Genomic DNA, 12,355 nt, shown 5'->3' with positions numbered 1-12,355 from the left:
ATGACATGTAAATAAAACAAAATTCTAAAAAAAAATGCACCTTTACTATATCCCTCAGTTTCCCCACTTAACCTATTCCCCATCTTGTAGGGTTGTTGTAGGCGTAATTTTATGAACATACATAAAGCTCCATCGTTGACTGCAGATGCTTGAATTCTGTCTCCATTCTTAATTAACCACATTATTCACCCCATCATCCAAAGCTGTGAATCTCAGTTCCAATTTCCTTGTCTGTAAAACAGTTAAATACTGTCTACCCTAAAGGATAGCCATGTAAATTAAGTGAGGAAATATACGTAAAGCCCTAGCAGAATGAGACACATAGTAAGAATTCAACAAAATGTTTTTTTTTTTTTAAAGCTGAACTTTAAAAAGTCAAACCACAAGTTTATATCCCCAGCCCTGTCACTTATTATCTAGGGTTAAACAATGGTATACAAGCCAAATAACCCCTCTGAGGCTCAGTTTCCACTAAGGTTTTATGAAGAATAAACGAAGCAATTATAAGAAGGCTCTGTAAACTCTACATTGCTATGTAAACGTTGGGGTTGTTTTACTTTATGAAAATAAGTTGTATGTCAGTTATATTGAATGATCCTTCCAAATAGTATCTTCATCTTTAAAATGGAAAAACAGGCAGAGAAATTTTAAGCCATAGAGGGAAGGCTGGCAGTTCCAAAAGTAGGATGGAGAAAAGGACTAGGCCAAAATAAATTCAGACCATGACAAAGCAGAAAATAAGTAAGCCTTCAGAAAGAAAGATGAAAATAAACACCCCTCAACCTGTTTTTAATCAGCAGCTTCACCTGTTAATTAAGCCTCTCAATGCACAGTCTAGGTGTAAGAATTCTCTAATTTCCTCCCAGAAACAGTATTAGACTTCAGGGTGAGAAAGAGCTTCACTATCAAATCTCTTTTCCCACCCATAAATTAATTTTGTGGATGGGGCATAGAAACAAAGACAACTGGACACAAACCGGAATCTCTCTAACTGGCATTCTCTTAACCACACCATTTTAAAAAATAGTCACAATCCTCTTCAGAGAGGTTTCCTTCTTTGGTTGGTCAGAAATGTCCTTGTTCCCCAGGTCTCTTCCTGCTAAATATGGTAATAGCTGGCAAACAACCAGCCCAGTAAATTCCAATGATACTTAAGAAAGCATTCATATTGCCTGAAATTACTCTGAATCAAACACTTAAGACCTGCAGGGCTTCCACATACAACAGTTCAGCTGGAGCTCTTAATGTCAAAAGCAGCAGGGTACCTTAAGAACATACAAGCTTGAAAAAAAAAGCAGTCTACTCTTCTTTATTGCAACATTCTTCAGCAACAACATTGATCTCCTACCCACTGTGCACACAGCACTGCACTAGGGCAGTGGGAGGCTGGAGGGAGAAATGGAAGAAACAGGTGGTGTCCACAGGGTGCCAAAACAACAGGTTGATTGAGTCAGTTCTGTCCCACAACTAATCAATTTGGTGAGGAGAGAGGGGAGGGAATCTTAGTCATCCTGTTGTCTGACCAAACGGACTGGCTAAACCACAGTACAATTATCAATTAGGTCAAAATGTCAGATTTAGTAGTGCATTAGTCCTGCCTTTCAGGGATGTTACATACTTCAAAGATCTTGGATGTCCAGGAAAACAGGACATAAGCAGCTTATCCTCAACCTACCAAAATCACATATTTAGTTCCAGAATATACAGTTTCCCTCCAGTATATATTTATAAAATGTTATATGTGCATTTCCTGAGCACATACAACTGACAGCTTTTTGTTTTATGATACAGTCAGATTAGAATTTTAAAGTAGCTATAGAAAATACCAGTTAACAAATAAAAAGAAAATTGATGAAGCTCATTGCAAATCAAAGGATTGAAACCCTATCAGATAAACAATTTTTGAAATCAATATTGGTAGCAATTTGATATTATGCAGTTTAACCTGTCCATGCATGTTGCAACACATTTAAGACAAAGGACTAATACACTTAATATAAACAGCTTTTTCAAATCAGTAACCAAAAAATGAATACCTTGAGGGGTAAAAGACACAATTTATCAAAATAAGTAAATAAGAAGTGGCCACCAACCATATGAAAAACCACTCAGTATCACTGTATAATCAGGGAGGCAAGTTAAGATGAGGTAGCCTTTACCACTTATCAAATTGGTTAAGAGTTTTAAAAATAAAAACTAAGGTTGAGTACAGGTGGGAACACAGTTTCATATTCTGCCAATGGAAATACAACTTGGTCAAACTATGTGGAACGGAATTTGGCAGTGTGTATCAAAGTCACAGGAAAGTCCATACTCTGAAACAAAATACTGACTTCTGAGAGCTTATGTTAACAAAATAAATATTCCTACCAAGATTTAAATGTACGAATGTTCATTATAGCATTATTCACAATTATGAAAGTTGGCAACTGAGAATTGGTTTCAGTTTAAATTATATGTAACAGATCCTTAAGATAGAACAGTATACACCCTTTAATATTCTTAAAGAACATTTACATATAGGAAAATGTTCACAATATCTTAAGTAGTGCAGAAGCAAATGATAAAACTATACATATGCTAAAATGCCAACTGCAATAACAGACACAGAAAAAAACTGTCTAGAATCTATCAAAATATTAACTGTGGGTTTTGGATGGAAGTGATAGACTTATTGGAGATTTTAATTTTCTCTTATGCTTTCCTCTTTATTTTTAAATTGTTTCCCAATTTTAAAAAATTACCCTTTGACGCGGTAATTTTTCTTCTGCAAAACTAGTTTAATGGGGAAAAATCCTAATGAGGAATTTTTTTTATGTATGAAGGTGATCAGCATCATTTATATAGAAAAAAAAGTGGAACCAACTAAATATCCAATCAAAAAATGGTCAAAACTAGTAACCCCTTTAACAAGAATATTATTTAACCAAAAAACATCCATTTATGGAAAATGCTTGAAAATATGAAAAACATTTATAACCATCAAAGAAAGGCAGTACAGAAAACTGTGCATATACATCATTAATCAATAACTTTTTAAAACTAAAGGTAGTGGGATGTCTGGGTGGCTCAGTCAGTTAAGTGTCCGACTTTGGCTCAAGACATGATCTCACAGTTCATGAGTTTGAGCCCTGCATCAGGCTCTTTGCTGTCAGGTGGAGCCTGCTTCGGATCCTGTTTCCCCCCACCCCTGTCAAAAATAAACATTTTTAAAAATTAAATAAATAAATAAATAAATAAATAAAACTAAGGGTAGAAAAAAGAAACCAAAAGAGTACACTAAAATATTAACAGTAGTATGATTATGAATATTTTTATCTCATAGTTTTCTAGATTTTTCAATGTCCTTAACTACTTTTAAATGTAATTACTTTTTAAATAACCTCCCCCTCCAAAAAAAATCTTGTAGGGGCACCTGGGTGGCTTGGTCAGTTAAGCGTCCGACTTTGGCTCAGGTCATGATCCAATTCATGAATTCGAGCCCCGCCTCGGGCTCCATGCTGACAGCTCAGAACCTGGAGCCTGCTTCGGATTCTGTATCTCCCTCGCTCTCTGCCCCTCCCCCACTCACACTCGGGCTCTCTCTCTTTCAAAAATAAGTAAACAATTTTTAAAAATTTTAATTAGGGGGCACCTGGGTGGCTCAGTCAGTTGAGTGTCCAACTTCGGCTCAGGTCATGATCTTGCGGTTTGTGGGTTCAAGCCCCGCGTTGGGCTCTGTGCTGACAGCTCAGGGCCTGGAGCCTGCTTTGGATTCTGTGTATCCCTCTCTATCTGCTTCTCCCCTGCTCACCTTCGTCTCTTTCTCAAAAATAAATAAAGATTTAAAAAAAAATTTTTTTTAATTTTTTTAATTAAAAAAACCTTGTAAAGGTGCCAGAGAAAATCAACAAAGTATAAATACGAGTTAATTATGTGTAAACACGAAGAATAACTCTGTTACTTTGTAAACCTACCTTAAAATATTACAATGCTTGTTTTTAGTTACAACCATTTTCTTTAAATCTCTTAGGAAGTATATGTCACAGGAGTCATGAAATATTGTCACTTACTTTAAATAGTAACATACTACCAAGGACTTGCATGATTCACAAGATATGTTTTTCCTCTAATAATCCTCATAAAGATTAGAAAGTGTTTTAAATGTTGCAATAAAGTGAATGTCCTTAACATTTCCAATTAAAAAAGATCTAACAAATAAATAAAGACACGTTCAGAGCAAAGAAAGACATTAAAAATAATAATCAAAATATACACATCCTCAAAGTTCAACGAGTCTCGACACTTTCTGGATGGACCAAGGCATGTGAAAGCAGAGAATTAAATGGCAGTTTCTTTGCAGCTTACCACATTTCGATTTAGAGAAATTAACACATTAGCACGATCTAGTTTTCTGACTATTTATATTCAGAAACTTAACAAAAGACATTAGTGAGTAAACACTATTCGATTATTCTTATTTGAATGTTGGATAAATATGTCAGCATAGCAACCTCTCCTTCTTAGGGTCTAGTTAAAATAGACTATTTAATCTTCAAGGCTTAAAAAAGCTTCCCAGAATCTCCTCACAAAAGACAGATGAGAATAAAAAGAGATGAAAAAGAAGCAAACAACAACCATTTTAAATGCACCTGCTTCTGAACAAGCTACTATACTTTAGAATGTAACCACAGCGTCTTGCGCAATACTTTATTCAGCAAGCAAAATTGTAGTTTAAAATGATGCTATTTGTTAAAAGACAACATATTATTAAGGAGGCAATATCTGACTCCAATCAAAATATTATCGTCATGTTTTCCTTACCTCACAAAATACACACAAGCTTTCTTCATATGATTAAATATATAGAAGGGTGGGGGAGCTACTCTTAACCCAGAAACAGGTCCTGCAACACCCATAGACCCAACGTGTCTTTGTGAAGCAATGAGTCCATCTTGGCATGATGTCTGGCTGATGTATTCAAAGAACCAGAGTCACTACCCAGCTGCCAATATTCTGAAAGGAAGTGACTTGAAGACCAGAAACTGCCTCAGGCAGGCCTCTGGGAAGGTGCTTCAGTCCAATGGGAAGAAAGACCCAGGCCCCTCACTGAATGATCAAAGACCAAGGACACCAGAGCTGGACCAAGGTAACTAGCCTGCAGTTCAAGGGTGGCAAGGGACAGTAAAATGACCCCCAAGACTTTGTTCAATCGTATCTAATAAAACACAAACTTTGAGGAGCTGGTAGGACAGGGTTTTGCCAAGACAAGCACAGAGGGTGAGGGAGATGTTAGTATGATTAATCAATGCCACCTGAGGCAGCAACTCTGGGTGTGTCCATACTGTACCTCAGTCATTGCCTGGCTGTGACAAGAAGTTCCTTCAGCTACTGCCACTGAGAACTAGGTCTTCCAAAGAAGATATTTCCACCTTAACTTGTCCTAGACCGGGCTTCTCATCAAGGACTAAGAAAACAGCCCTCTCTCTCTTGCCACAAACCCAGTGATAGACACAACAGATACCATAACATGTGCCAAATTTACATTTAGACCCATACCAGACAAAGGGGTCTTTATCTTTTCCCCCAAGTTAAGTTTAGATACTTCTAAATTACAAAAGAGAAAGGGGAGAATAGCAGACAAGCCCAGTCGGAGTGAGCTGGGGGTCACTATTCCCTAGTAGACCTGAAGTTTACTCCCCCAGACCCTATAGCTCTTAGTCACTCTGACTGCAGGAAACTGCTTTCAGAGACTGTAGATAAGTGACTAAATGACTTGTATTTCATATTCCTAATTGTGTGCTCATCTGTCTTATCTCCATGATGATGTCAGCTCCTTGGGGGCAGGGCCCTATCTTTGACTTGGTCAATGATTCCCACACATCTACAAGAGCAGAATACCCTGTACTGTCTGCCACATGATGAAATACACAAATTAAGGATGACAAGACACCACAATCCTCTCTAACACACCACTAAGACAGCAGAGCTACAAAGATAATAAACCTTAGAGCCAATAACAAGGGATCCTACCAGAGTTTTATGTAGAAACTTATATACTTACACATATAAATAAATTAGTACAGTAATTATCACTCCAAGCTATGGCTTTTATCATCCCCCCCCCCCCGCCTCCCCTTCTTGGTTTTGCTCTTTTCTGTAAGATCAGAGTGTATTTTCTGCCACACAGCTGGTATCTGCCTCAAAAAGGAGACGACAGAAAGAACAGACCTATAGCAAACCTCCTACCACTACAAATAACACTACAGGTTTGTCCCATCCAGAGGCCAGGAGCCTATCCTTTCAGATCTGAAGCCACTTTCTAGTTCCTATAAGGGACAGCGACATCAAGTCTTTGTCAGAGGAACACTCCTGGGCCCCTTCTTGCAGAATGCTCTGTTCTGCTCAAGAGACCCTTGATTCCTGGGGCACCTGGGTGACTCAGTCGGTTAAGTGTCCAACTCTTGATTTCAGTTCAGGTCACAATCTCACAGTTCATGAGTTCGAGCCCCACATCCCACTCCTTGGGATCCTTCCTCTCCCCTCCCTACCCTTCCCTCACTTAAGCTCACACTTTCTCTCTCAAAAAAATAAATAAACCTAAAAATTTTTATTTAAAAAAAGACCCTTGATTCCTCCTTTATTCTCCCTTCCATATTCCATTTGCTGCAGAGCCCAGACAGCCCAAAGGCAGGACTGCCTGAAATGAGTGACTTTCATGTATCTTTTTGCACTAACACATCTGAGGGGAATCCCTGACACAAGTTATATGTTCATGGGTTAACAAAGCAGACATGCTAAAAGGCAGTGTCATTCACAAGGACTAGAACAGAATTCCTTAGCGGACACCAAAAAGACAGTGGAACACCTATGTATCCTGGCATCTTTGTAACATTCTGATGAAGGGATAAGGAGGCTTCCACCAAAGTCACACACAGCACACATACACCAGCCCTGATATTCTGAATAGTTTGTAGATTATTTTTTTAAGATAAAACAAATCACTTTATTAGTCTTATGGGGATACAGAGCAGCTTCCCTAATGAGCAAGAATCAAACTCTTCTCAAGGGGAAAAAATGACCACAAGACCCAGGCAAAGCAACCTGTCTCTAGTACTATCAAAGAACAACAAACAAATAAATGCTAACCCAAAACACCCTTACTTTCCCCAGATCCACTCTGCAATGATTCCAAATTTCCCTAATATAAAAATTAACTGGGCTCTGCCCCTCTCCTGCTCTCTCTCTCTCTCTCCACTCTCAAAACTAAATAACCATTTTTAAAAATTAAAAAAAAAATAAGTGGCTATTTCTTCAATATACAAATTCCCAGATACTATTTCAGACCCACTGAATCAGAATATCCAGGAAAACACCCCAGATGGAATCATCTCCATGCTCCTCACTAGGTCTAACTCCTTTAATGGCAGAGTAGGCATCCGTTCAGTAAAAGGTACCCCTTTTGGATCCCTGTCACTTACACAGGGCTTAAAACTTTATAAGGCAAATCCCTGAGAAGATGCCAATGGGCACAATTCTCAAGGAGACAGACTACAACTGTATATAAGAAGATCTTTCTAAAACTCAGAGTTGTCCAGAGATGAACTAAGCTGCCTGCAGAGGCAGGGAGCTACCATAACAGTTGTCCAAGCACAAAAAAGGTAAGCTACCTATTGACCAGGATGCTGTAAGAGGAGCACATCCAGCATGGAAAGGATAGAAGGACTAGGTAAATTTTAAAGTTTCTGCCAACATATAAGTCAACAAAGAGGAAAATTTCAGCTACCCATTAACTAATAAAAAGAGACAGTATAAAAGTCTGTAGGTGGGGTCAGCTTTCAACTGATCTTTTCTCTTCAAAGGAGAAAAGAGCGTAACACACACCCCTGACTCACCTTTGGCCTCTCCTCCAAAATACCCCAAAGGTTGGGAGGACAGAGCAGGAATTACAGGTGCTGTGACAAAGCTGACCTGCTGCTTGGCTGACTCTGCACATCGGACATATGCCAGACAAGTTTTATGGAGGGATGTGTGTGACATAGTGCCTGCCCTCAAGGAGCAAGTATGTTCCAGAGGTAGCTCACACACTATACAGTTCTCTCAAGGTTTTATTCGTCATTTCTCATCTTTAGAGTTTTTAGAGTTGCAGTGGTTTTTAGGGAACGCTCTCGATGGGGTAAAAAAAAAAAACTTTACTAAATATAAAGTTTGCAATATAAGTTTGCAATATCCAGCTTATAATGAAAAATCTCAAAAAAAAAACATCAAAACATAAACTTAGTTAACTCTAATTTTAAAAACACTATTCCAATAATCCCCCAAATGACCAAAATTACAATAAAATATGGCAACTCTGAACAAAATAATAAAATTGCTAGTTTAGTAATATAGTAATACAGGAAACAGTAGAAGAAGCTCAAGTAAGAGGCAGGGGGTGGATGTCAGCGCCTTTGAGGTTAAATTCCAAAGTCAAAGTGACCTTTATGATTTGCAGAAGTGATCAGGGGCACCTGGGTGGCTCAGTCGGTTAAGTACCGAACTTCGGCTTAGGTCACGATCTCACAGTTTGTTGAGTTCGAGCCCTGCATTGGGCTCAGGGCTGACAGCTCAGAGCCTAGAGCCTGCTTTGGATTCTGTGTCTCCCTCTCTCTCTGCCCCTCCCCTGCTCGCACTCTCTCTCGCAAAAATAAATAAACATCAAAAAAAAAAAAAAAAAAAAGAGGGGCGCCTGGGTGGCTCACTTGGTTATGAGTCTGACTTGGCCCAGGTCATGATCTCACGGTTCGTGGGTTCGAGCCCCACATCGGGTTCTGTGCTGACAGCTCAGAGCCCGGAACCTGTTTCAGATTCTGTGTCTCCCTCTCTCTCTGCCCCTCCCCTCCTCACACTGTATGTCTCTCTCTCTCTCTCTCTCTCTCTCAAAAATAAACATTAAAAAAAATTTTTTTAATGATTTGCAGAAGTGATCAAATAGAGAAGAAACCACACACACATGTGCGTGCACACACACACACACACACACACACACACACACAAATTCAAAATAGCAAGTTTAAATAAAACATCTGGGAAAGGGGAAAATTTGGTGTTGCCCCAAATGTAAGGTAAGCAATGACCCTTGCAAATACTATTAAAAAAAAAAAAAAAAAACTGTCTTGGAGTACCATAGTAGTCCAGAATAAGAAAATGACTAAAAGTAATTGTCCAATTGAACAAATATTTATTGAGTGCCTATTAAATGCCAAGTACAGAAAGTTAGATGCCAAGTTTAGAAAAAATGCATAAATGAAAAAACACAATTCTCTTCCTCAAGATGTACACATTAACCAGAAGCACTTGAGAATGTTCTAAGTGTTTTCGTGTATATAAGCTCATTTGTACAAAAGACAAAAATGGTGCGGAGAGTGGAGGAGGCACCAGACTGAGGACCCGAAGAGAGAAATTCTACTCTCAACTCTGTAATGGCTCGGTGACTATGGACAATATACCTGGGCAAATGGAGGACCAAAATCCCTCCCACAAGATTATAAGACTAATTAAATACAGACCTGGAGGAGAATGCTGGTCTTCTGGCTCCTAGTCTACTGATCTTTCCAACATATCATTTGTACAGCAGACCAATAAAAAAGGAAGAGTAGAAGAAAATAAGACCTTTTGGTTCCAAGTCATTTGCAGAGAAAGGGAAGAAGAGAGGAGGAGAATTAGAAAAAAGTGAGAGGAAATGAAAGGTTCAAGTTTTGGCATCCAGATAGAAATGTCAAGAAAGGAAGCACTTAAATGAGTGGAAACACAACATAAGGATAATATAAAATCTCCTATTATATTTTCATTAAAGTCATGGCTTAGAATGTTTTACTCTAAAACCACTAAGGGCAAATAAAGGGGGTCCAAAATTATATATGTATGAATGAAGCTTGAGGAATAAAAGACAACAGAGAAGAAAACGGTTGGATAGAGGATTTATACTATATCATTCAAATATATAAAGCCCTTCTAAAGGGACAATGGGGACCCACTGTGTCCAGATGAACAAGAAGAAATGGTATTATACTCTATAGCTCTTATGTTACAATTTTAAAAATCTTTGACAGAGGATTAAACACTGGAATATCTAAGGTTAGATTAATTCTGGAAATTATTAAAAATAAGAAGGGAAGACCCCACACACACACACACCACACAAACACACACTTGGAAGCAGAATAATAAACCATCAGTGTTTCCAACAAGTTACTATCAACCTGGAAAACTACAGATTCTCAGACCTACTGTATCATAATCCCTGGGTGTTGACACTAAGAGTCCCTCCAGGTGATCTTGATGTGGAGCCAGGATTTGGAGTTCCTTCTTCTATCACAGTGGACAGGGGAAGGAGGAAAGCCACTAGGAATGGCGGCAGAGTGGGAACTAGATCGATGCAAATTTTGTGGGCAAAATAGAATTTCTGTGGGCGTGATATTTTTAAAATGTATTGTAAAGCTGCTCTGAAGCATCCAAGCATATCCCACTGAATTTAAACATTTTTCTAAAAGTCCTGAAGTCAGCAAATACAATTCAGGTAAACCAAAAGTTATTTCTCTATACCACAGGAAGCCAACAGAATAGACAGCAGAATGGGAATAGCACAGAGGGATGCCAAGAAGATGTGGGTAAGTATTTTTAAAAATCAAAACATCAGGAAAAAGAAACGAAAGATAAGAAACCATCACTCTCCTTTCCCCTCCCCCCACCAAAGAATAATAATATAGAAAGAACAAGAAGAAAGAAAAAGAAAAATAAACTTCATCTTCATCTGAAAGAAAACTGCTCTTTGTGATTTTTATTAAAGAGAATTCAGCTAAGAAATTATCTAGCAGGCACCAAAACCAGGGAATCACTTCCCACTGCAAAGCAAAAGAAAAGGAGCAAGAGGTGGTCTTGGGTAGCTGTTTAAACAAGCAGACAGATGGGTTGACAGCTTCTCACCTTACGAACTCAGTGACATTTAAATTAACAATTGGCCACAATCCCAAATACAGGAACACTCAAAAATTTGGAAGAGTGTGTTATAATTGACATGACAAAAAAATGCCATGATTATAGATGGAGACTCAAGAAACCTTCACTGCCAGACTCTGAAAAGATTTAAAATTTGCACCCAAAAACAGGTTTTATAATCTCATTTATTGCAGTAGTTTAGCATCTGAAGAACACCCATCTGAAAATCAAAATATCCATATTTAGTCCCTTGAACTTACTGACTTAACACTCACCTTGTCCACCTAAAAGCTAGCTGGTAATAGCAATACCTCATCAGTACAGAAGTATAAAAGAGGATATCGTTCTATGGACTGAGTTCCTAGAATGAGAGAAGCCCTATGTGTGAGAGTAATTCTATTTTTGACATCAGTCTTATCACCTAACACTTAATTTTGCAAATCTGTTTGCAATCATATTTATTATTCCCTCCAACTCTCTAAAGGGGATTATTTGGCTCTTTTCATAGGTGAGGAGACTACACAAGTCAATGGTAGAAACCAAGGCTTGTAATCCTCAAAGTAGCCCATCGTTTACACTCCTTTTTACCCTAAATCTACACTTACAGTAAAGCTTTCGCTCAAAAAAAAAAGGAAAGGCAAGAATCCTATACTGTTTTGTTAAATGCTTCTAAAACAACAATTTTGGTTCATCATCAATCACATAGCCTCCTGGTCCACTTCTGAAATTCTTAGGGACATGGAGGTGTATGGAATTTGAGCTTTCCAAGCAGGATCTGGTTCGTGCTGAACAATCCAGTACTTGGATAAATAACCTTGTTCTCTTTCAAACATCTGTGATTGGCCTGTCAACTACCTGTTAACAATGAACAAAGAGCAAATTTTTCATCATCTTCTTAACCTTTTCTTTGCAAAAAGACATTGTTCATGTTCATGTTTTGGGTGGTTTTTTTTTTTGTTGTTATTTTGGGGGTTTTGTTTTGGTTTTGGTTTTGGTAAACGTAAAATCTTCCTTCAGATTAGGCTAGGAAAAGAAGAGGTCCCTATGAGTTTCACAAACATGCACCAAGCTGCCATCCCACTGGAGGCAGGGTTCATAAAAAGTAAAACACAGCCCTGCCCCGAAAGGACTTTTTGAATACCTTCTGACTGCCACTGGTTTAATATACATTCTCTTAATTAATCCTATTAGCTGGGTAATTTCATTCCCAGTTTGATTGGTGAGTTCACACAGCAGAGCGGGATTTGAACCCAGGATTACAGAGCTGGGCTCCAAAACCCAAGCTCTTTCCACTAAACAGCCTGAAGAAATTGGGAGTCTGAGACTGTGGGTGGGATGGATAAGACGTGATTCGATGTCCTCGGTCCAACCGTGTTCAGAAAGACTGTTGCGAATATCC

The 12,355-nt window shown here is 38.4% G+C and overlaps 1 protein-coding gene across 1 annotated transcript in view; it reads right to left on the bottom strand.

Annotated features, from left to right (window-relative positions):
• NOTCH2 (notch receptor 2) overlaps positions 1-12,355 on the bottom strand; it is a 163,964-nt gene that overhangs the window by 150,520 nt on the left and 1,089 nt on the right. The window lies entirely within an intron of this gene.

This window comes from Panthera uncia, assembly GCF_023721935.1.
Source record: "Panthera uncia isolate 11264 chromosome C1 unlocalized genomic scaffold, Puncia_PCG_1.0 HiC_scaffold_4, whole genome shotgun sequence".
NCBI classification, from domain to species: Eukaryota; Metazoa; Chordata; class Mammalia; order Carnivora; family Felidae; genus Panthera; species Panthera uncia.
The sequence above is the reverse complement of the archived record's forward strand: the minus strand, read 5'-3'. Positions and strand labels throughout refer to the sequence as shown.